General features: G+C 42.0%; 9 non-coding genes and 1 pseudogene across 9 annotated transcripts; 1 reads left to right on the plus strand and 9 right to left on the minus strand.

Moving 5' to 3' along the window:
• Positions 1-1,353: 1,353 nt before the first annotated feature.
• TRNAA-AGC (transfer RNA alanine (anticodon AGC)) lies at positions 1,354-1,426 on the minus strand. The gene has a single exon. It is a non-coding gene; the product is annotated as a tRNA-Ala (tRNA).
• A 765-nt stretch (positions 1,427-2,191) lies between these two features.
• TRNAY-GUA (transfer RNA tyrosine (anticodon GUA)) lies at positions 2,192-2,277 on the plus strand. Its single transcript is given in 2 exon segments — positions 2,192-2,228; positions 2,242-2,277. It is a non-coding gene; the product is annotated as a tRNA-Tyr (tRNA).
• A 423-nt stretch (positions 2,278-2,700) lies between these two features.
• Positions 2,701-2,773, minus strand: TRNAA-AGC (transfer RNA alanine (anticodon AGC)). The gene has a single exon. It is a non-coding gene; the product is annotated as a tRNA-Ala (tRNA).
• A 3,484-nt stretch (positions 2,774-6,257) lies between these two features.
• Positions 6,258-6,376, minus strand: LOC128484859 (5S ribosomal RNA). The gene has a single exon (XR_008351223.1). It is a non-coding gene; the product is annotated as a 5S ribosomal RNA (ribosomal RNA).
• A 185-nt stretch (positions 6,377-6,561) lies between these two features.
• LOC128484892 (5S ribosomal RNA) lies at positions 6,562-6,680 on the minus strand. The gene has a single exon (XR_008351254.1). It is a non-coding gene; the product is annotated as a 5S ribosomal RNA (ribosomal RNA).
• Positions 6,681-6,896: 216 nt separating this feature from the next.
• On the minus strand, positions 6,897-7,005 carry LOC128487841 (uncharacterized; annotated as a pseudogene).
• A 357-nt stretch (positions 7,006-7,362) lies between these two features.
• TRNAA-AGC (transfer RNA alanine (anticodon AGC)) lies at positions 7,363-7,435 on the minus strand. Its single transcript has one exon. It is a non-coding gene; the product is annotated as a tRNA-Ala (tRNA).
• A 4,598-nt stretch (positions 7,436-12,033) lies between these two features.
• Positions 12,034-12,106, minus strand: TRNAV-CAC (transfer RNA valine (anticodon CAC)). The gene has a single exon. It is a non-coding gene; the product is annotated as a tRNA-Val (tRNA).
• Positions 12,107-12,640: 534 nt separating this feature from the next.
• TRNAA-AGC (transfer RNA alanine (anticodon AGC)) lies at positions 12,641-12,713 on the minus strand. The gene has a single exon. It is a non-coding gene; the product is annotated as a tRNA-Ala (tRNA).
• A 9,617-nt stretch (positions 12,714-22,330) lies between these two features.
• Positions 22,331-22,403, minus strand: TRNAV-CAC (transfer RNA valine (anticodon CAC)). The gene has a single exon. It is a non-coding gene; the product is annotated as a tRNA-Val (tRNA).
• Between the last annotated feature and the right edge of the window lie 540 nt (positions 22,404-22,943).

A 22,943-nucleotide genomic window follows, 5' to 3' on the forward strand; every position in this document is an offset into this window, starting at 1 on the left:
AATCCTACGGTTCAACGAACCCTCCGATCGGGATCCAAGCTTCATTGAAGGCAGTGACCCCGGCATATCAATGAATGAACTGAATCCGGAAGTAATTGTCCAGCTGACGTCAGACGCTACAACACGGAAGACAAGTAGATGGCGCCAAACAAACATTTAAAAGGACCTTCACTTCTGAGAAAACACTACTCCTGATGAAGCCTTATACGGCGAAACGCGTTGAGTGACTTTTCAAGGACTTTTTATGATATAATTTTATTTTATCAGTACTTTTATTTGTATTATCACTTTTTATGTCATTTTAAATACTTTTTAAAGCTGCAGTTGATATGGATCCAGCTGGCTGCTAATTTAGAATAAATATTTCTTTTAATATACCTTATATGTGAATAGTGGTTGGTTTTTAGACACCACACACACATTGGTATCTCATCATTGGACTCTCCAAAGCAGAAGGATATATAGACGCGACCGGATTATCACCAGAAACTACGAGCATCTTGACACTTATTTAAGTGTAAGTATATTTCCACTTGTTGCGTATCTAGTGCCATATACATAACACACTATTGGATCCTTTTCTGGTTTGTCTTCTCGGTTTATATCCTGGCATATGGACCTCAAGGCCCTTTCTATGACGCACTGAACTCCATCAATACATTGTGAGTGAGAAATCTGCGACACGCAGGAAAAACATATTGTTTTACTCCTACACTATATATATTTTCTTTTTGTTTTACATTGCATTGAATGGAACACACGAGCGCCCCCTAGTGGACTTTTTTCTGTATTACTTCAACACCTGGAGAGTGTTGCTTAAGGGTTGCAGCTGTGGTTCCAGATACACCAGGAAGCCATTAAGGTTGATTATTCCTACCATTTACCATCTTATTCCCTATACTGGTTTTTCTCACTTTTTTCACGCTTAAGTTTAGGGTTTACAGATAAACAAATCCCTCCCCCCTTTTCTATTTACTCTGTCACTTCTAAAAAGTGAGTATCCTTGTAAATGTATTGACCAGTCATGCGTTTGTCCGAGCTAAACGCAAAAGCCAAGCAGAACTCACAGAGAAGGTCGCTTCATTAGTAACACACCTGACAACTTTACACCGAACAGCACACAAACAAACACAGCGCTCCCCCTTGCAATAGAAATAAAATTTAGATCTGGCCGTGGGTATATTTCATATATGTTAGAAAGTGGTTTAAAAAAAAGGACCATAAAAATCACTGTATGTTTTCTATCCCTTGTTTATGGTCGAAGAAACAAACATTTGAATTAATAAAAATACTTTATGTATAATGGGACAAGATGTTTTTAAAAAAAAAAAAAAAAAAACTAACAAAAAAAACTGGAGGATGCGGGCATCGATCCCGCTACCTCTCGCATGCTAAGCGAGCGCTCTACCATTTGAGCTAATCCCCCAAACATGTCCCATTGACCTCAACAGTCCAACGAGTGATGGCTTAAGGTGCTGTAAGGAGACCCATTCATTAACGCTTGGTGTACGGATGCAGATCACACTTTTAAACTAAATTCTTTAGAGGTTGACTGATGGAGTTCAGATGGAGGGGATCTGCAGAATCTCCTTTAGCCCCAGCTGTCCTATTTTCGTATCCCATTAGGTACAACTTCCCCTCAAGTAATTTCATAACTTTGCTTTTTCATATTATATTTAGTTTTAGTAAGGAGAATACTATATTGTATCTTCTCTATGATTTATAGAATTGTCTTTTGTCTGGCGTGTACTCTGGATCCGATAATAAGAGTATTTTTAAGGGAGAGAAAACTCCATTCTGGTTACAGGATTCTTGTTAAGGCAATTAAACTGATTTAATCTACAGTAGATAAGGAACTAATAATTAGTACATTCCTGGACACTAGATGAGTTCTGTTTAATCATTGCTTAGACAAGAGCGCCCCTTAGTGGTATATAATGGAAATCTGTGATAAATATTAAACCAAACAATTCAGTTCTAATGATAATAACGAAAATCTATTAAGCAAATTATTTTAATCAATAGGAGGGCTTAATGCTAATACATGTTATGTTAAGAGAAAGAGAGAGTCTTTGGCAGGGAAATTATCCTTAAGTTCTCTCGCTCGCTTTCATGTTGCCATGGTTGCCCACATTATTCAGGTGTGATCTGTGTAAGACCGGTTTTGGTTTAGGCAGGCTTACCATGCAATCCTTCGATAGCTCAGCTGGTAGAGCGGAGGACTGTAGGTGATTCCCAGACATCCTTAGGTAGCTGGTTCAATTCCGGCTCGAAGGACATATTTTTATTATTTCTTAATAATTAATTATTATATGTTTACATCCTGGATAGTAAAATGTTGGATTGACAAGCGCTCTGTGAGTAAACCCATGCGGGTTGCGGGTGTTTGCGGCTGGTGAATAGACTGGGTTCATAGACTTGTTTGCCTGGAATACCTAGAAATTCCCAGATATTCCGACCCAGATGATAGAAAAAGGAAGTTAGAATTGGCTGGAGACCCATGGTGGCATATCTGGCCGTGTGTATATTTCAATTATATTAGAAAGTGGTTGAAAAAAAAGGACCATAAAAATCACTGTATGTTTTCTATCCCTTGTTTATGGTCGAATAAACAAACATTTGAAATAATAAAATACTTTATCTATAATGGGACAAGATTTTGTTTAAAAAAAATAAATAAAAGAAACGAACAAAAAAAACTGGAGGATGCGGGCATCGATCCCGCTACCTCTCGCATGCTAAGCGAGCGCTCTACCATTTGAGCTAATCCCCCAAACATGCTCCATTGACCTGAACAGGCCAACGAGTGATTGCTTAAGATGCTGTAAGGAGACCCATTCATAAACGCTTGGTGTACGGATGCAGATCACACTTTTAAACTAAATTCTTTACAAGTTGACTGATGGAGTTCAGATGGAGGGGATCTGCAGAATCTCCTTTAGCCCCAGCTGTCCTATTTTCGTATCCCATTAGGTACAACTTCCCCTCAAGCACTTTATAACTTTGCTTTTTCATATTATGTTTAGTTTTAGTAAGGCGAATACTATATTGTATCTTGTCTATGATTTATAGAATTGTCTTTTGTCTGGCATGTACTCTGGATCCGGTAATAAGAGTATTTTTAAGGGAGAGAAAACTCCATTCTGGTTACAGGATTCTTGTCAAGGCAATTAAACTGATTTAATCTACAGTAGATAAGGAACTAATAATTAGTACATTCCTGGACACTAGATGAGTTCTGTTTAATCATTGCTTAGACAAGAGCGCCCCTTAGTGGTATATAATGGAAATCTGTGATAAATATTAAAAGAAACAAACAAAAAAAACTGGAGGATGCGGGCATCGATCCCGCTACCTCTCGCATGCTAAGCATAGATGTTCAGTCTTATATGTTCCTCGACCCCTTAAGGACCAGTGTTCTTCGGATAGGTGTTTTATATGTGCCAATTACTGTTAAGGAATTATTATTGCCTTAAAGGAGAACACCTTTTATTATTCATTAGTACAATGGCTGAGCTCATCTCTGTCCCTCTAAAATGCCAATTTTCAGACAAGGGTAAGGATCCCAACATGTATAGTATGGAGGGAAGATAAGACAGACGAGATATGTGTTATATCTGTATTATAGTATGATTACACAGTGAAGATAATTAATAAAAAAAATAAAAGTAAATTTAAAGAGAGGAAAAAGTGGAGGAAAACATTTAGCCACTTAGCAGAGGATGGTTTCGATCCATCGACCTCTGGGTTATGGGCCCAGCACGCTTCCGCTGCGCCACTCTGCTTTCTGTACAGCTGTTTGTCCGAGGGGAGAATGCTGTTTTAATGCAATATCATCAATGACAGAAGTTATTAACCCTATGTAAAAATGACATCTAGCAGAGGATGGTTTCGATCCATCGACCTCTGGGTTATGGGCCCAGCACGCTTCCGCTGCGCCACTCTGCTTCTCAGTGATATCACTGTTGGTTTTGTTAGCTTTGTAGTCATTTCTCTAAGTCCCCCGCACAGTTCTGTTTTTAGGATGTTGTAAAGCACTAGATACACCTATTAATAAATAGAAATACACATACATGAAGAGCTAATGTGCTGCGCAAACAAGAAAGATGATAAAAATAAGAAAAAAACTATAATCAATATTTATCGTTGTACGTCTCTCACTGTCGGAAAGTATATATGAACTCAGCGACACGCAAACGCAAAAAAAATGAAATAAACAGACATTTACAAATAACCAAATAACCAAACTCTACAAATATAAGCTTGGATTGTGTCCGGCGAACATGAAGGGTATTTCTTATAGATTCCATTACCCTCCAGCGGGGACTGAGAGGCTCATTTCTAAGTGAGGGGGATCACAATTCAGGGTTATATTTGTAGGGTTACACATGTATGTTTGTTTATTTAGTTATTTGTGTATGTTTTTTTTTTTTTGCATTTGCATGTCGCTGAGTTCCGACAGTGAGAAACTTGCAGCGATAAATATTGATTTTAGATTTTTTTTCCCCAATTTCTTCTGTTTTGCTTTTTTTTTTTTTAACACATTGGCTCTTTACATTTTTGGTTCTCTTTTGAGTGAACATTTCACATGCTGCGCTCCTCCCAGTTCAAACCCTGCAAATGAGGCTAACAGTATGGAGTCGGCCCCTGGGCTGCAGCGCAGGAAGATGAAGAAAGACAGCGTAGCGGGGAGGTCAGCTGCAGGTTTTCTGTAAGAAAGAAATGCATTTAGTCAAGGTGTTAGCGACATTAAACTGTCCCTTTAAGGGCAGACTTGCAAACCTGCCAATTACTGTTAAGTAAGACAGTTATTGTCATAGACGAGAACGTCCACCACTTTTTCATTACTAACACCTGATTAAAAATAAATATATGTTTAAATTCCAGTTTTTCATTTTTTAAACTTTTTTTTTATTGTTTGGCTCATAATACAATGTTTTCAGGCAGCTGCGTATTATATGCGTTCTTCCAAAAGGGAAAACAGAGAATTAATGTAGCGGCTGTACCTTTCCTCCATGATCCCAGATTGCTTGCCATTGATTGGCTGATAAAGCATCAGTTAGTGGTAGTAAGCACTCCCAATAAACGGAAGGCTTTCCACGTGTATACTCGGTGCTCATCAGAGAAACCGCAGGAGCTGACTGGAGGTCGATCTATCATATTCAGAGAGATGCATCGCCTGCAGGGCATTTAGCTGGGGGTTGGGGAAGAGGGGCAAATGCATTTAGGAGAAATCTACAGAATCCTTTCAAATGTAAAGGTACCATGCACCTGCCATATGAATTAAAGTGCATACAGTTCCATGTGTGAGAACTGCCTTCATATCATGCAAAATACTTATGGAAGCATGCGCAGCTCCCAGCAGCTCCCAGCAGCTCCCAGCAGCTCCCAGCAGCTCCCAGCAGCTCCCAGCAGCTCCCAGCAGCTCACAGCAGCTCCCAGCAGCTCACAGCAGCTCCCAGCAGCAGGTCTGTCTCTGTGGCGCAATCGGTTAGCGCGTTCGGCTGTTAACCGAAAGGTTGGTGGTTCAAGCCCACCCAGGGACGGTTTGTTTTTGCAAAACAAGCACATCAAGAGCCAGAGGAAATTATTTTCTGTAAAGTTCTGAGAGATGTGCCAGGATATTCCGGTAGGTAAGGAGACAGTAAGGTAAATATTGAGAGAGTCCAATGAACAGGCAGGAGTCAATGACCAGAAGCGAACCAGTTCTTGAATAAAATGGAATAATTATAGATTAATAAAGGAAAACCCCAAACCTGATGTGACGTCCCCATACCTAGAAATTCCCAGACATGCCGACCCAGATGGGAGAAAGAAGAGGTTTGAGGTGGTTGGAGAGGGACGCACATCTGACTGCGGGTAGATCAATTATTTTAGAAAGGGGTTTAAAAATAATCATATTATAATCAAATAATATCTTTAGTGCCAGAATTTGTATATATGTAATAGGATATTGTTTTTGCCTATTTTATTCCATTAGTATCCCTAACAATACTCGCAACCTAGACTCATAAAGAATTCAGCCGTTCCTTCGCGTGACCCTCATTACGATCAAATCCTCCCCCGAGAGATTGGGTGTATTCAGGGTGCAATGACCATAGGCATAGAAGCCTCCTTTTTTACTTCTGTTGCTGTTGCTTGTCACACAGGCAGCATTTTAAGCCACTGTGGCACAGGACAGAGAAGGTGAGAAGGACTTTGATGATGAGCAAGAAACACATGGCGAAAAGCTCTCCCCGGACTGTGAGAAAAGAAAATGCCTACAACACCTGGAATTCCCAGGCGGTCTCCCATCCAGGTACTAACCAGGCCCAACCCTGCTTAGCTTCCGAGATCAGACGAGATCGGGCGCTTTCAGGGTGGTATGGCCGCAGGTGTGAAAGTGTTTTATTTTACTTCTCTTATTCTGTTGCTGCTGCTGCTTGTCATCAGACATAAAGAATTATAAGCCCTGGGACAGGACAGAGAAGGTGAGAAGGTTCAAATAAGGGTTTAAAGCTTTGATGATGAGCAAGAAACACATGGCAAAAAGCTCTCCCCGGACTGTGAGAAAAAATTAAAAGCCTACAACACCTGGTATTCCCAGGCGGTCTCCCATCCAGGTACTAACCAGGCCCAACCCTGCTTAGCTTCCGAGATCAGACGAGATCGGGCGCTTTCAGGGTGGTATGGCCGCAGGAGTGAAAGTTTTTTATTTTACTTCTCTTATTCTGTTGCTGCTGCTGCTGCTGCTGCTGCTGCTGCTGCTGCTGCTGCTGCTTGTCATCAGACAGAAAGAATTATAAGCCCTGGGACAGGACAGAGAAGGTGAGAAGGTTCAAATAAGGGTTTAAAGCTTTGATGATGAGCAAGAAACACATGGCAAAAAGCTCTCCCCGGACTGTGAGAAAAGAAAAAGCCTACAACACCTGGTATTCCCAGGCGGTCTCCCATCCAGGTACTAACCAGGCCCACCCCTGCTTAGCTTCTGAGATCAGACACACTCAGTATGGTATAGCTGTTAGACAGAAACTAGAGTTTTATTGTCATAGAGGAGAACTCCAACCACCTTTTCATTACTAGCATTTAATTAAAAATAATTTATTTAAAAAAAAATCTAGTTTTTATTTTCTTAAACTTTTTTAGTGTTAGCCCCATAATATAATGTTTTTGGCAGCTGCGTATTATCTCGCTCTGTTATTGGAGCCCAATCTACTGGAAACACATTAATCCATGAAGAGCCGGAAGGAATAGTTTTCTGTAAAGTGGCTAGTGGTACATGTGGATGCGGCTACTTACGTTATATTATGGGTATTATATGTATTTATATATAATGATTAAATATTTCATGCACGTTGGAAGAAGAAGAAAATAAAACTTTACTGGAGGATGCGGGCATCGATCCCGCTACCTCTCGCATGCTAAGCGAGCGCTCTACCATTTGAGCTAATCCCCCACACACTTATCACTGGACTTACCCACAGAGAGGGAAATTAACTATTTAATGAGTGATTGGTTAAGGCGCTGTAATGAGACCCATTCATTGACGCTTGCTGTATGGATGCAGATCACACTTTTAAATGAAACTCTTTACAAGTTGACTGATGGAGTTCAGATGGGGGGGGGGATCTGCAGAATCTCCCCAGATGTTCTATTTTCGTATCCCATTAGCTACGACTTCCCCTCAAACACTTTATAACTTTGCTTTTTCATATTATATTCATTTTTAGTAAGATTGAGATAATATTTTATACCTTTTGTATATTTTATATCGGAGAATACTATATTGTATCTTGTCTATGATTTATAGAATTGTCTTTTGTCTGGCATGTACTCTGGATCCGATAATAAGAGTATTTTTAAGGGAGAGAAAACTCCATTCTGGTTACAGGATTCTTGTTAAGGCAATTAAACTGATTTAATCTCCAGTGGATAAGGAACTAATAATTAGTAGATTCCTGGACACTCGATGAGTTCGGTTTAATCATTGCTTAGACAAGAGCGCCCCTTAGTGGTATATAATGGAAACAAATCTGTGGAAAATTTTTAAACCAAACAATTCAGTTCTAATGATAATAACGAAAACCTATTAATCGGATTGGCAAATTTTAAACAATAGGAGGGCTTTATGCTAATACACGTTGTCTTTAAAAGGTTATGTTAAGAGAAAGAGAGGGTTTTTGATCTGGGAAATTATCTTTAAGCTCTCTCTCACTTTCATGTTGTCATGGTTACCCACATTATTTAGGTGTGATTTGTGAGAGACCGGTATGGGTTCAGGCAGTAACCGTATGCAAGCCTTTGATAGCGCATCTGATAGAGCGCAGGATTGTAGCTGATTACCAGATATCCTTAAATTTCATAAAAAAACTAGAAATAAACCCTGTGGAAGGTGGGGTCTGTTCAAAAACTAAAGGGCTGCAGTAAAGCACTCAGTAAGCTTTACGAATTATGGGACCACGGAGGGAGAGGGACACGGAGGGTCCCAGCTTCTAGCTGGAGTAAGTTTTCTTTATTTATATTTTTAAGTCTGGGTGTCAGCGACATTAAACTGTCCCTTTAACGACAGACTTCGCATAGCTGTGTTATATGTGCCAATTACTGTTGAGATGTGCTGAGCTCGTCTCTGTTCCCCGAAAATGAATGAAATGATATATTTTTTTTGTACAGAATACAAATTATGAGACAAGGTTAAGGAGCCCAACATGTATAGTATGGAGGGAAGATACGACCGAGGAGATATGCGTTATATCTGTATTATGGTATGATTACACAGTGAAGACACTGAAATACGTGGAACATGATAAGGAAGACAGTGTATGTGAGGGAGGATTAACCCCTTAATGACAAAGCCCATACATGTACGGGCTCAAAATGCATTGTTTTATATGGGTTTAGGGACCGCCCATTGTCCTTAAGGGGTTAATGAAAATAATTAAAGTAAATTTAAACAGAGAGTGGGGGGAAAAAGGTGAGCCTCCTAGCAGAGGATGGTTTCGATCCATCAACCTCTGGGTTATGGGCCCAGCACGCTTCCGCTGCGCCACTCTGCTGCGCCACTCTGCTGCTTTGTGTTAGTGGTGCTTGTTGGTGTTGTGGTGTTTGTTGGTGTTGTTTGTGTTGGTTTTGTAGTCATTTCTCCGAGTCCCCCGTAAAGATCTGCTTTTCTGATGCGGTAAGGCGCTGGATACACTTATTAATAAACACAAATACACATCCATTTCCCTGTAGAGACCGCTCTTGTCCAGGAAGTTAGATTGCCCCCACAGTGAAGTTGATGGTCCTCAGGGCAAATTCAGGGTGGGTCTCTGGAATGTTGATATTGTCTCCTGCAATCCTTTTGTTGTAGGAGAAACACATGCTTGTCTCCAGCCCAGGTATTATCTCCTGCAGTTCTTTTGTTGTAGGAGATTGTAGATTGTATCTCCTGTTTATTGTTCCCACCTGGTAGAGAGATAGCTCTTTGATGTATTGGGAGTTCCTGGACATTTGGGTTTCGCCACTAGTGTAATTCCTTGAAACTGGTTTACTCAAGAGGAATCCAATTGTGTTGGGAGCCAGCTGTTGTCCTTGGAGATTAATAGTTGATTTATATTTATTACAACTAGCATCTGATTAAAAAAAAAAAATGTAAAAAGTTTTTCACTTCTTAAACTTTTCTATTGTTTGGCGCATAATACAATGTTTCCAGGCAGCTGCGTATTATCTCGCTCTGTTATCGGAGCCCAATTTACTGCAAAAAATTTAAATCCATGAAGAACCGGAGGGAATAGTTTTCTGTAAAGTGGCTAGTGGTAACCGTGGATGCGGCTAATTCCGTTATTTTATGTGTATTTATATGTATTCATATATAATGATAAAATATTTTTTGGAAAAAGAAGAAAAGAAAACTTTACTGGAGGACGCGGGCATCGATCCCGCTACCTCTCGCATGCTAAGCGAGCGCTCTACCATTTGAGCTAATCCCCCTGCTGTGTTGGTTGCTGACATCATAGGGTCATTTTTTTTACTTCTTGTGGTTTTCCTCCACCCACAGAGAGCCAAAACACACAATCTCACCACACGTGGCTTGGAGTGCTGGAGCGAACCCCATTTACATAAACAAAGGGTACACTAGGAGCAGGTCCTGAGTAATAAAAACCCTTTTACTGTATAATGAGAACCCGTTTTAATGAAATGACATGTAGTCCAAACTTTCAATAGGTCAGCAGGTGAGGAGGGGACTGTAGAAAATACTCAGACGTCCTTAGGCTGCTGGTTATAGCTTAAGATATCATGTATTTTAATTCTCCCATCACACCTATGATTAATACGCTCCACTTGGTTCCCCTCCCTGTCTCTTTGATATGATTTATTTCTAAGAATAATATGGAAGCCTATACTCCATCTTTTTGAAAAGCTGAAAACACAATGTATTGTAACATTTACAGACTTCCATCCCCCGCACAGAATATGTTTAAATATCGGTCAGCATGAGAACCGGCCCAGAGGGTGACGAGAGATAATGTTATCAGCAGGAGCCGAGGGCCCCGGGTCTTACTCTATAGGCTGACACACTATTATCTTTATTCTCTATACTAAGTAGACACAGTCATGGAGTGCAGTATTTCAGTAAAGAGACGTCAGAACGAGAGCGCACAGTCTGCAATTAGAAGTTTAGATGTGTTCCGCCACTAAGAGGGAGGTGGTAGAGCCTCACGGCAGATGTAGTAGAAGTTAAATGGGATCTCCTTTTAAGATCTATATTTTTCTTTATATTATCAGCGTGCCCCAAGCAGGTTTGTATTACCGTGTTTGCTTGATTTTAAGACAAAACACATACTGGAGAATGCGGGTATCGATCCCCATACCTCTCACATACTAACAAGCACTCTACCAATCCCCCAGATTCAACTTGACCGGCGTACAGAGAGTTAAATGAACTGTCTAACGAGCGACTGGTTACGGTGATGATGATGATTAGAAAGACAGCCACTCACAACACCCGGGAGACAGCAAACCGTATGTGTTCCTAATAACCGAGTCCCCTACCGTCACAAGCTGTCTAGCTTTACCTGATAATTGAGTCCCCTACCACCACTACCTGTGTAGGCTTTCCCAGCGTTTACTTCTCCTCAGTAAGGAGTAAGATCCTCTTCATATTGATGAAATTCAGTGTTGCCAGTTGTGCTCTTAGATCCAATTTCTTGGAGTAGGCTACTTGCTCACGTTTATCACAACAATATAGCCCCTGGGGCACTTGCTCCAGGAGCTCATACCCCGGTGTAATATAACGAAGGAAACAGAAAAGTTAGAAGTTACAAGATATACTTTCCCTCCTTCCCGTCTTTTCACTCCCAGGGGCGTACCTAGAGTATTTGACACCCGGCGCGGATCCTGTATGTGGCCCCCCACACACACAAAAGTAATGCTGGAAAGAATATTTTTTTCACAAATTTGTAAACTGGAAGAAAACTAGGAATCTAAAAAAATAAATTATTAACTTATAAATAAATTAAATAAGTTTAAATAAATAACATTTACTAAACAGCATAACTCCCATCACTATACACTGAGCCTGACATTGATGGTAGCGCTCCTTCCCAGCCATTAACTTTTTACTTACCACTTTTCACTTTTAAGTATTGCACTTATATCTAAAATACTTTATAAATGATATGGCAAGAAATATGGTGTTCCTTTTGTAAAAAACAAACACAAAAAAAAAATTTAGCAGAGGATGGTTTCGATCCATCGACCTCTGGGTTATGGGCCCAGCACGCTTCCGCTGCGCCACTCTGCTGCTTCATGCCTGCTGTGGTTTTCTCATCAAGTGATCACATTAGTCATTAGATCTGCTTTTCTGATGCTGTAAAGCATTGGATACACTTATTAATAAACACAAATACACATCCATTTCACATGCTGCTCTCCTCCCAGTTCAAACCCTGTAAACGAGGCTAACAGCAGCGAGTCGGCCCCGGTCTGCAGTGCAGGAAGATAAGAAGGAATAGCTGATTATTTCCTCCGTCTGAACCCCGACTGAAAACAGGAAAATTAAAAAGAAACACATAATGTTTCTGCCCGGTTTCGAACCGGGGACCTTTCGCGTGTGAGGCGAACGTGATAACCACTACACCACAGAAACCAGTGTCAGTGTCACTGAACCATTACCATAGAGGAAACATAGAAGTAGACTCCAATTTCTAGCATCTGATTAAAAATACGTTTGGAAAATATGTGGTTTTTCACTTTTTAAAACATTTTTAGTGTTAGCCCCATAATATAATGTTTTCAGGCAGCTGCATATGATCTCTGTCTGTAAGCTTTTTTTATTTTAATTTATTGAGGGTGTCAGGGACATTAAACAATTGCCATAGAGGAGAACTCCCATTTTTTCATCACTAGCATCTGATTAAAAATACATTTGAAAAAGATGTGGTTTTTCATTTTTTAAAACCCTTTATACCGCAGAATATAATATCTTCAGGCAGCTGCGTATTATCTCGCTCTGTTATCGGAGCCCAATTTACTGGAAACATTTCAATCCATGAAGAACCGGAGGGAATAGTTTTCTGTAAAGTGGCTAGCGGTACCCGTGGATGCGGCTACTTCAATTATGTTATGTGTATTATTTGTATAAAGAAACATGCGGTGGGACAAGAAGAAAAGAAAATATAACTGGAGGATGCGGGCATCGATCCCGCTACCTCTCGCATGCTAAGCGAGCGCTCTACCATTTGAGCTAATCCCCCACTCCCTGGATTGCTCTTCTAAATACTAATACACATACATGTCACCTGCCCGTCTACAACCAGTTCAAACCCCGTAAACGGGACTAACAGCAGCGAGTCGGCCCCGGTCTGCAGCGTAAGAAGATAATGGAGAATAGTTGTTTGTTTCATCGCTTCTACAAACGTTTATAAGACATGTGAAATGGTGAAGCGCAGCACAGCATCTTACATCCTTGTCTCTGTGGCGCAATCGGTTAGCGCGTTCGGCTGTTAACCGAAAGGTTGGTGGTTCAAGCCCACCCAGGGACGACTTTGCTTTTCTCTGCAGGGAATGTCTTCTTTCTGTAACAGCAGCGATCTCCTCAGCGTATTCCAAGAAATTTAATATCACATGAGCTTTCCATATTTCAGACAGATGTTCTTCACATGTTGTAACATTTGAAAGAAAATAATTACCCTTCGCAATACACCCAGCACCCTTTGTCCTTTATTTCCTCCCCTTTATTGCATTTTTTGCTTACATCTCCCATTCTTTTAACAAACTGAATTTGCGACATTCTGGGCCGGACTGGTCTACCGGGATATGGGGGGGGGGGGTTACTATATAAACGCACTCTTTGTCCCTATCCTGAACAACAAAAAAGATCGGTCCAGACCCCTTACATGTGCCGTATGCCCAATAATGGCCCTATGACGTATGAGGCCAGTATTCAGTTTTTTCCAGTGCTGGTTATTTGCCTTTTTCACTCATTTTCACAAGAATGGCCGCCCTGGTGTGTTATCACGATCCCGGGCAGGGAACGGGTCACTGAGCGAGACTATCGCGGGCCGATTCTCAACTAAGAGACCTCTTGAGAAAGATTAAACCCCCGTCCTCACCCTCCTGATACCCTCAGTTATTGGGCTTGTGTCATACCCCCTTCCCAAAATCCTCAGGTGTCATTCCTGCGCCCCCTGGAACTGTTAACCCTTTCACGACAAAGCCCAAAGATGTACATGCAGGCTCATAATGCATTGCCATTAATGGGTTTAAGGACAACCCATTGTCCTTAAGGGGTCAAATGTCGCAGTAGAGTGTTCAGACCAACATGTCAGCGCATGCACATAGCATGTACGGCTCTTATGGGAGGCAGCCCCTTAAACGCCATCACGCTCCTTAACTGTTACCTCGTCCCGCTGTGTATCGCAGTAGCAGACACAATATTGGTGCTGGTTTTATCCCGTTTTGCACCAATAAACCCCCTTTATCTCCGGACCAGTGGCGTCGGCAGGGGGGGGCCAGAGGGGGCCATGGCCCCCCCTACATTATGCTGTGCCCCCCAGTGTGCCCCCCCAATTGAAATGCGATGCCGCTTTGACCCGGCCCACCGCCGGGAGACCGGGACATTTCCCGGTGTGCCGGCAGATTGAGCTGAAATTGCAGCCGATGCGGCTGACAGTTTCAAAGCGGTTTTAAAACCGAAGCGGTTTTAAAACCGCTTCGGTTTTACAGCCGCTTTGAAACTGTCAGCAGCCGGCCGTTTAATGGCTTGCCAATCGCTGAGGCTCTTCGTCCCGCCCCTTTGAAGATGCACCGTGATGCTCAAGGGGGCGGGCACTTTCGGAACAGATGCTCTATGACAGGGAGCACGCGGTAGGAGAGCAAGAGCAGCGGTGTTAAGGCGGAAAAACGAAGACTTCAAAAAAGTAATTATTTCATTTTAAAAAAATAGTTGAGGGTCTTCAAATGTCATTTGAAATTAAAAGGAGAACCCCCATTAAATATGTTTGGGTTAAAAATGCCATTATTTAATATTTGTGTTATTTGCTCTAAGACAGGGGTGTCCAACCTACGGCCCTCCAGCTGCTGCAGGACTGCATCTCCCATACTCCTCGGCCAGCCCCTTAGCTGAAAGAGCATTCTGGGAGATGCAGTCCTGCAGCAGCTGGAGGGCCGCAGGTTGGACGTCCCTGCTCTAAGAGCAAGGAGCAGTGCACTAGAGCAAGTACACCAGATCTCACTGGAGGTGGCACATTAACAAGGGGGGGGGGCTGCCTTGGGAAAATAAAATACATAAAGATGGTGGCTGGCAGGCTGGGGACATAATTACACATAATAACCATTACAAGGGGTTGGTGCATCAATACACAAGGGAGGGGGGCAGGCTTGGGGCATCAAATAAATCAATACACAAGGGAGGGGGGCTGGCTGGGGGCATCAAATAAATCAATACACAAGGGAGGGGGGCTGGCTGGGGGCATCAAATAAATCAATACACAAGGGTGTATAGCAAAAATGCACAAAGGAGGGTGGCTGGGGGGGCACAAATACACAAGGGGCAATACACACAAACAGAGCAATGTGGAAAGCATTTTTATACTAGTAGTAGTATATACTTAATAATATTAGTAGGTTATCCCATCCTGGTGTAGGGGTCCATGTGGCAGCAGAGCCTGCCCTGGGGTATGTGTTTGGGTGTCAGTGTGGCAGAGCCTGTCCTGATATGAGTTTGGTCATCTGTTTCCTGGCACTTTACTTGCTCTAGAGGGTTAAATAGAACTTTGTAATTTGTATTTATCCAGATTTTGTGGTCACTTCAGAGGACAAAACTTTCTAGGCCTAGAAATCAGTGAGAGGAAAAGTAAAGGTTTTGTGTTATTTACTCTTATTTCAGTCTGAATATATTATTAAAAGGAAACGTAGATGTTGGTTCAGAGTTTGTGAAACTCAGTTCTTGATTTCATTATACAGGACGCTATTCCCCTTTGGTTTCTCAGACCAAGTGCTACTCAGCTTAGTTATATGCAGCTGCATGCATTGTGTTATCTGTAATGAGGTGTTCATTTGTTCATTTGGTGACGCAGTGCTAAGATGGTTGTGATGCATTAATATTGTTAGGAATAATGCTATCACTGTTTTGTTGCGCTGAATAAAACTGGACTTTTTCATCTAAAATTTTTTGCAGTAGCAAATGTTTGATTCCATTATGTCTAATCTTAATTTATTTGGGCCTTTTAACTTTTTTGATTTCTGGGATTTTAATAATGTGCTAAAAATGATTTATAGTTGTTTGGATGTCAAATAGTGTGTATAATTCTGTTGATCTGTATCTGCTATGCTTCCATACATTATTTATGTATACCTGCAAATACAGGGTTTTTTTTGTCTAATTCAGTTGCATGTGTTGTTTCCATGTGTTGTTTATTTGATCTATACCTGAACTACAGGGAGTAAGTAAAAGAGCGGTATGGTTTAGTGAATGAGGGGACAAAGGGACTCTGGGGATGATTACAGGAGAGAGGACCTCTCAATGTCACGGTGCAGGACTGACTCTCACTGTCTTCTCCCGATCTGCAGTCAGTGTGGCAAATATATTTTTTTCGGTGTGGTAGCGGAGGGAGTGATTGCATGCAAGGGAGCGCTGAGCAGGACCCAAGGAAATGCTTGGGTAGGGTCCAATTTTTTCACTATAAAATATATTGGCAACAGGGTCTAATGTTTATATATATGTATATATATGTATTGGCAGCAGGGGCTAATATTTATTTATATATTGGCAGCAGGGTCTAATATTTATATATTGACAGCAGGGTTTAATATTTATATATATTGGCAGCAGGGGCTAATATTAATATATATCGGAAGCCGGGACTAATAATATATACCGGCAGCAGGGTCTAATATTAATATATATCAGCAGCAGGAGCTAATATTAATATATATCGGAAGCAGGGGGTAATAAGTGCATATTATGTAGTTAAAAATGCACGTCTAACGTGTATATATATATATATATATATATATATGGTGTATATGTACCATTTTATAATTGGCCCCTGGCCCCCCATGTGCCCCCCCTAAATATGAAAGCTGGACACGCCACTGCTCCGGACCTGGAGGCTGCCATTGCTGTCAAACACCACGCTGATGCTTTTAGGGGCAGTTATGGTTAATGGGGTGTTTAGGGTTAATTTAGGGGCAGTTATGGTTAATGGGGTGTTTAGGGTTAATTTAATGCTGAGGACCGAGGGTTAATTTAATGAATTTAATAAAGTTAACTTAAGGTGCAGTTAGAGGTAAAGGGGGGCAAACTGAGAGGAATGTAAATGCTGGGGCAGTGAAGATTATTAATGTATTTATTTATAACAGTATGGTGACAGTGATATTCTCTGTAAGATCCGGATCCCTGAACGATCACCAGAGTAGGCCGGCAGGAGGGTTCATTGATGTACATAGAATTATAAAGTTACTTTTAATGGCACAAGAAATATGGTGTTCCTTTCGCAAACACAAATATACTTACATCCAGTCAGCTCCAGCGCTGGCTCAGCGAACCCTGCAGCCAGGAGGTCTATTCCGAAATTAATGAGAGGGAGTGACTGTGAGGGGGACGAATACAAAGAATGAAAATAAACTCACATGGAGGGCAAAAAAAAAATAAAATCTAGCAGAGGATGGTTTCGATCCATCGACCTCTGGGTTATGGGCCCAGCACGCTTCCGCTGCGCCACTCTGCTTTTCATATAGTGGTTTGTCTGAGGGGAGACTGCTGTTTTAATGCAATATCATCAATGACAGAAGTTATTAACCCTATGTAAAAATGACATCTAGCAGAGGATGGTTTCGATCCATCGACCTCTGGGTTATGGGCCCAGCACGCTTCCGCTGCGCCACTCTGCTTTCTGTAAAGCAGTTTGTCCGAGGGGAGAATGCTGTTTTAATGCAATATCATCAATGACAGAAGTTATTAACCCTATGTAAAAATGACATCTAGCAGAGGATGGTTTCGATCCATCGACCTCTGGGTTATGGGCCCAGCACGCTTCCGCTGCGCCACTCTGCTGTCTCTTGCAAGTGCTGGTTTTGTAGTAATTTCTCTGCTTTTCTGATACTGTAAAGCGCTGGATACACCGATTAATAAATACAAATACACATCCATTCCACATGCTGCTCTCCTCCCAGTTCAAACCCTGTAAACGAGGCTAACAGCAGCGAGTCGGCCCCGGTCTGCCGTGCAGGAAGATAAAGAGGAATGGCTGATTATTTCCTCTGTCTGAACCCCAACTGAAAACACATACTGGAGAATGCGGGTATCGATCCCCATACTTCTCACATACTAACAAGCACCCTACCAATCCCCCAGATTCAACTTGACCAGCGCACAGAGAGTTAAATGAACTGACTAACGAGTGACTGGTTAAGGTGATGATGATGATTAGAAAGACAGCCCCTCTGTCCACCCGGCCCACAACATGCCCATGCTTATCACAACAATATAGCCCCTGGGGCACTTGCTCCAGGAGCACATACCCCGGTGTAATATAACAAAGGTAACAGAAAAACAGAGACATTAAAATGAAAAACTTATTGTTTCTGCCCAATTTTGAACAGAGGGCCACGCACATGCGAGGGGAACATTTTAAATTACTACACTCCATAAAGCAGACGCTGGCGACAGACCATTGCCAAAGAGGAGAACTTCTATTCTTTCATTACTAGCATCTGATTAAAAATACATTTGTAAAATATGTGTTTTTTCATGTGTTACATTTTTTTAGTGTTTGCCGCATAATACAATACTTTCAGGCAGCTGCTTATTTACTGGAAAAAATTTCAATCCATGAAGAACCGAAGGGAATAGTTTTCTGTAAAGTGGCTAGTGGTAACCGTGGATGCGGCTACTTCAAATATATTATGTGTATTATATGTATTCATATATAATGATAAAATATTTTATGTGCTGTGAGACAAGAAGAAAAAAAAAATTTCTGGAGGATGCGGGCATCGATCCCTCTACCTCTCGCATGCTAAGCGAGCGCTCTACCATTTGAGCTAATCCCCCTGCTGTGTTGGTTGTTGGCATCATAGGGTCATTTTTTTACTTCTTGTGTGGCTTGGAGTGCTGGAGCGAACCCCATTTACATAAACAAAGGGTACACTAGCAGCAGGTCCTGAGTAATAAAAACCCTTTTACTGTATAATGAGAACCCGTTTTAATGAAATGACATGTAGTACAAACTTTCAATAGGTCAGCAGGTGAGGAGGGGACTGTAGAAAATACTCAGACGTCCTTAGGCTGCTGGTTATAGCTTAAGATATCATGTATTTTAATTCTCCCATCACACCTATGATTAATACGCTCCACTTGGTTCCCCTCCCTGTCTCTTTGATATGATTTATTTCTAAGAATAATATGGAAGCCTATATTCCATCTTTTTGAAAAGCTGAAAACACAATGTATTGTAACATTTACAGACTTCCATCCCCCGCACAGAATATGTTTAAATATCGGTCAGCATGAGAACCGGCCCAGAGGGTGACGGGAGATAATGTTATCAGCAGGAGCCGAGGGCCCCGGGTCTTACTCTATAGGCTGACACACTATTATCTTTATTCTCTATACTATAAGTAGAGAGAAAAATAAGTAGAGGCTGTCCAGGGGTTAATAGGGAGGAGGTTTAATTGCACCTCCCCCAACACATTAATAAGGTTTTGGTAGCCGTATAAACCGCTTTGTGTGCCCACTATGTAGGAGGTGAGAGTCGGTTCTCACCCTATTGAGAGTGCGCCTTGACGTGGCGGGTGAGCTTAATTATGCTTTGGCCAATTCATATAACCAAAACCTCTCATTTATATTATGTTTATAGATTTGTTGCCAACTTTATTAGGGTGCGAGGCGCAGACAGTTTTTGTTTTTGTATACGCTGTATTTGCAGGGCGCTCGCACCTGTTTGGTAGGCCTCGTATTATATATTTGTATTATCTGAGCCTGGGACCAGCTTAGCGCACCAACGGTTTTTCTTTTCCCTATAAGTAGAGACAGTCATGGAGTGCAGTATTTCAGTAAAGAGACGTCAGAACGAGAGCTCACAGTCTGCAATTAGAAGTTTAGATGTGTTCCGCCACTAAGAAGGAGGTGGTAGAGCCTCACAGCAGATGTAGTAGAAGTTAAATGGGATCTCCCTTTCACCTCTTTATTGTTCTTCGGGTTCCATATTTAGATTGTCCGTGTGCGCCAAGCAGGTTTATGTTACTTGAAGCAGAACAGCAGGAAAGATAATTGCATGGATGTCTTTCAAATAAAACAAGCTGACTGATGGCGTTCAGCCGGAGGGAAGCTGCAGCATCTCCTTCAGGTCTGTATAAAGCGGAGATCTACGATCTTCCGCCACGGCCCTGCTCCTCTGACATCGCCTTTTAAGTTGGGGCCGCGATACACTGTAGGAGCGCCATTGCCCTCTCTGCCCCCAGCCCCTAACAACGCCACTAAATAGACTCTAAAGTCTTCTCCTTCTGCCGTCTCTTTGAGTTATTGGTAGTTTTAATATTATTGGTAATTATTTGTCTTGCTCCTCTATAACAGCACAACGCGATCTGCCGGCTCTAATAAATTAGATTTAATCTCATTGGTTGCCCCGCACCCGGACACGGAATGAGAAAAACATTTTTTTTTATTTTTATAATTTTTCGCTTTACCCCCAAATCTTCCTGGGTGTTATCTTGAGCTTTGCAGCTGTCGTAAATCCCTTCACTGGCTGTACAGTCTTTAGTGGCTCCGGTTTCATTTGGAAGGCAGCGTGTAAAATACCCGACTCAATCTCAGTAAATTCATTTATGACATCATGGGTGTGTGACAGTAATCATAAAAATGCGTTGGGTGGACAAGCGCTTCCTGCAGTAAATCCATGTTTGCAGCTGGTGAATAGACTGGGTTCTCATACCGGCTTTCCTGGGCTGCCCATATTCCGGTTACATGTTGTCATGGTTACCCACATTATTCGGGTGTGAGCCCCGTGTGCTGAGACTCTGCACTGCCTTAGGAAAAGCCCAACCTCAATCCTTCGATAGCTCAGCTGGTAGAGCGGAGAACTGTAGGCGATTCCCAGACATCCTTAGGTCGCTGGTTCCATTCCGGCTCGAAGGACGTGGGGTTTTTTTTTAATGCTGGAATTATAAAGTTTCATCATTTGATATAAAATATAATACAAAAAATAAACCCTGCGGGAGGGGATCTATTCTGAAATTAATGGGACCGTAGTCGAATAGCCAACAAGCGCTAACAATCGGCGGACCACAGAGGCTGAAGGCAGCGGCAGGGCTGCAGCTACTAAATTGGGGTATTGCTTTCTTTTCACAATTGTCAGACAACCACGACATTCCACGGCATGATTTTTATAAATGTCTACAAATGCGCCATCTGCTAAATTCCAACCCTCTTTCACCCCTAAAAGACTTCCCAGTCTGCGGCCGATAATCGCACTTTGCCAATTAGCACCGGAAATTGTAGGGGTGATTTCACCCTGGTAATCTACTCTGATCTCTCACCTCTCTGCTCGCGAGCCCCCCACACGCCGGCCGGGGAGAGGGAATTACAGCAGGAACTCTCAGGTGACGCTTGGCTTGAGTCAGAGGAGATGATGAGAGGGGAATCACTATTGCATTAATCACTTTTTTGTCCAAAAACAATTGTTGTCACTGTACTTAACCCCCGCAAGGCTGTGATTTATGCTCAAGGGTCACTCAGATCTATGCTGGAGGAACTTTGCTCCGTGTATGGTGGAGCTGTCCGGTGCTGAAACCTCTGTGCTATTCTACAATCTATATTACACATCGGGCTGGAAATTCTCCCTGAAATTGCACTTCTTCATGTTTCCGGATCCCCTCCCCCACCCTACGAGGAAGCTTATCATTCACTTCTTTATTGCAATCAAATTATCAATAGCTCGGGGTGGAAGAGTCTGACCCCATTAGCGTATTCCAGTGGTCCCAATCCTTGCGGGGGTGGGGGGGACCAAGAAGATCCGGCCCTCCTGCAGGCCTTATGCCCTGGGAGGAAAGTGCGACCCCCGAAGAAAATGAAGAAGGGGACCTGGTGTCCACTGTGGCCTTACGGCACTTTGGCACTTGGCGCCTTTTTATTTTTCCTTCGCAGCGAAGCACTGACCTCGGGGCTTCAATAAAAAAAAAATTGGGGTAAGCCTTGCTTCTTGGTCTTTTGGCTAAGAGAGAGAGGGAAAGCTTGGTTTCTCATTCACTTTCCCGCACCCCCTTACCTCTCTTGCAGATTTTATTGGTCCGGGGACTGGCCGAGCAGCACTGGGGCTTAGCAGACGTCTCTGCCGTCTAACGCGTGCCTGCAGCTCACTGCTGTGGCGCCTGGCACTGTGTGAGAAAACTCTTTCCCCGCCCAGGGGGAGCACGGGCACCACAGGGGGAAACTGCGGGTCTGTGTTAGGCGGCCGTTGACAGCCCCTCTTTTGGTACGCTACTGCTCCTTCCCAGCCATTAACTTTTTACTTATCACTTTTCACTTGGAAGTCTTGCACTTATATCTAGAATACTTTATAAATAATATGACAAGAAATATGGTGTTCCTTTTGTAAAACACAAACCCAAAAAAAAAAAACTTAGCAGAGGATGGTTTCGATCCATCGACCTCTGGGTTATGGGCCCAGCACGCTTCCGCTGCGCCACTCTGCTGCTTCATGTGTGGGTAATGGTTTTGTAGTCTTGATACACTTACTAATCAATACAAATACACACACATTTCACATGCTGCTCTCCTCCCAGTTCCAACCCTGTAAACGAGGCTAAGAGCACAAAGTCGGCCCGGTCTGAACCCGAATTGAAAACAGGAACATTAAAAAGAAATGCATAATGTTTCTGCCCGGTTTCGAACCCAGGACCTTTCGCGTGTGAGGCGAACGTGATAACCACTACACTACAGAAACCATGTACTGGATATGAGCCCTGTCTCACCCAGGATTCTAAGGGGCCTCTGGACCGGTGGGTTTTCAAATCTAGTTGTCCAACTGTTTACGGGGGAGAGGGCAATGGTAGGGCTGCAGCTTCTCGTTGAAGTTTTCTAAAATTTTGTTAGCGGCATTAAACCATTGCCATAGAGGAAAAATAGAGGTAAACTGATTAAAAATACATTTGAAAATATGTGGTTTTTCACTTTTTTTTCACTTCAAATTTTGTTTATTTGATTTCATAGACATAAAAAAATAAGATCAGTCAACAAAGAAAAGAAGATTTGTAATACATAACAAAAAAAGAATAAAAAAAAGTATCCATCATAAGTTTCATACGAGTATATATGCTTCATTGAATGTATATATATATAAATTATCTTCAGTTAGACATATAGGTTTTTATAATTTACTAAAAAAGAAAAAAAATGGAGAATTTTAGGATCCAGTCCTCATAAATTGATATTCTTTTATGGTAAGTCTGGTTGATCCATCCTAAACCTTTTTCCATATGTAATT

This window comes from Spea bombifrons, chromosome 3 (genome assembly GCF_027358695.1).
Source record: "Spea bombifrons isolate aSpeBom1 chromosome 3, aSpeBom1.2.pri, whole genome shotgun sequence".
In the NCBI taxonomy this organism is placed as follows: domain Eukaryota; kingdom Metazoa; phylum Chordata; class Amphibia; order Anura; family Pelobatidae; genus Spea; species Spea bombifrons.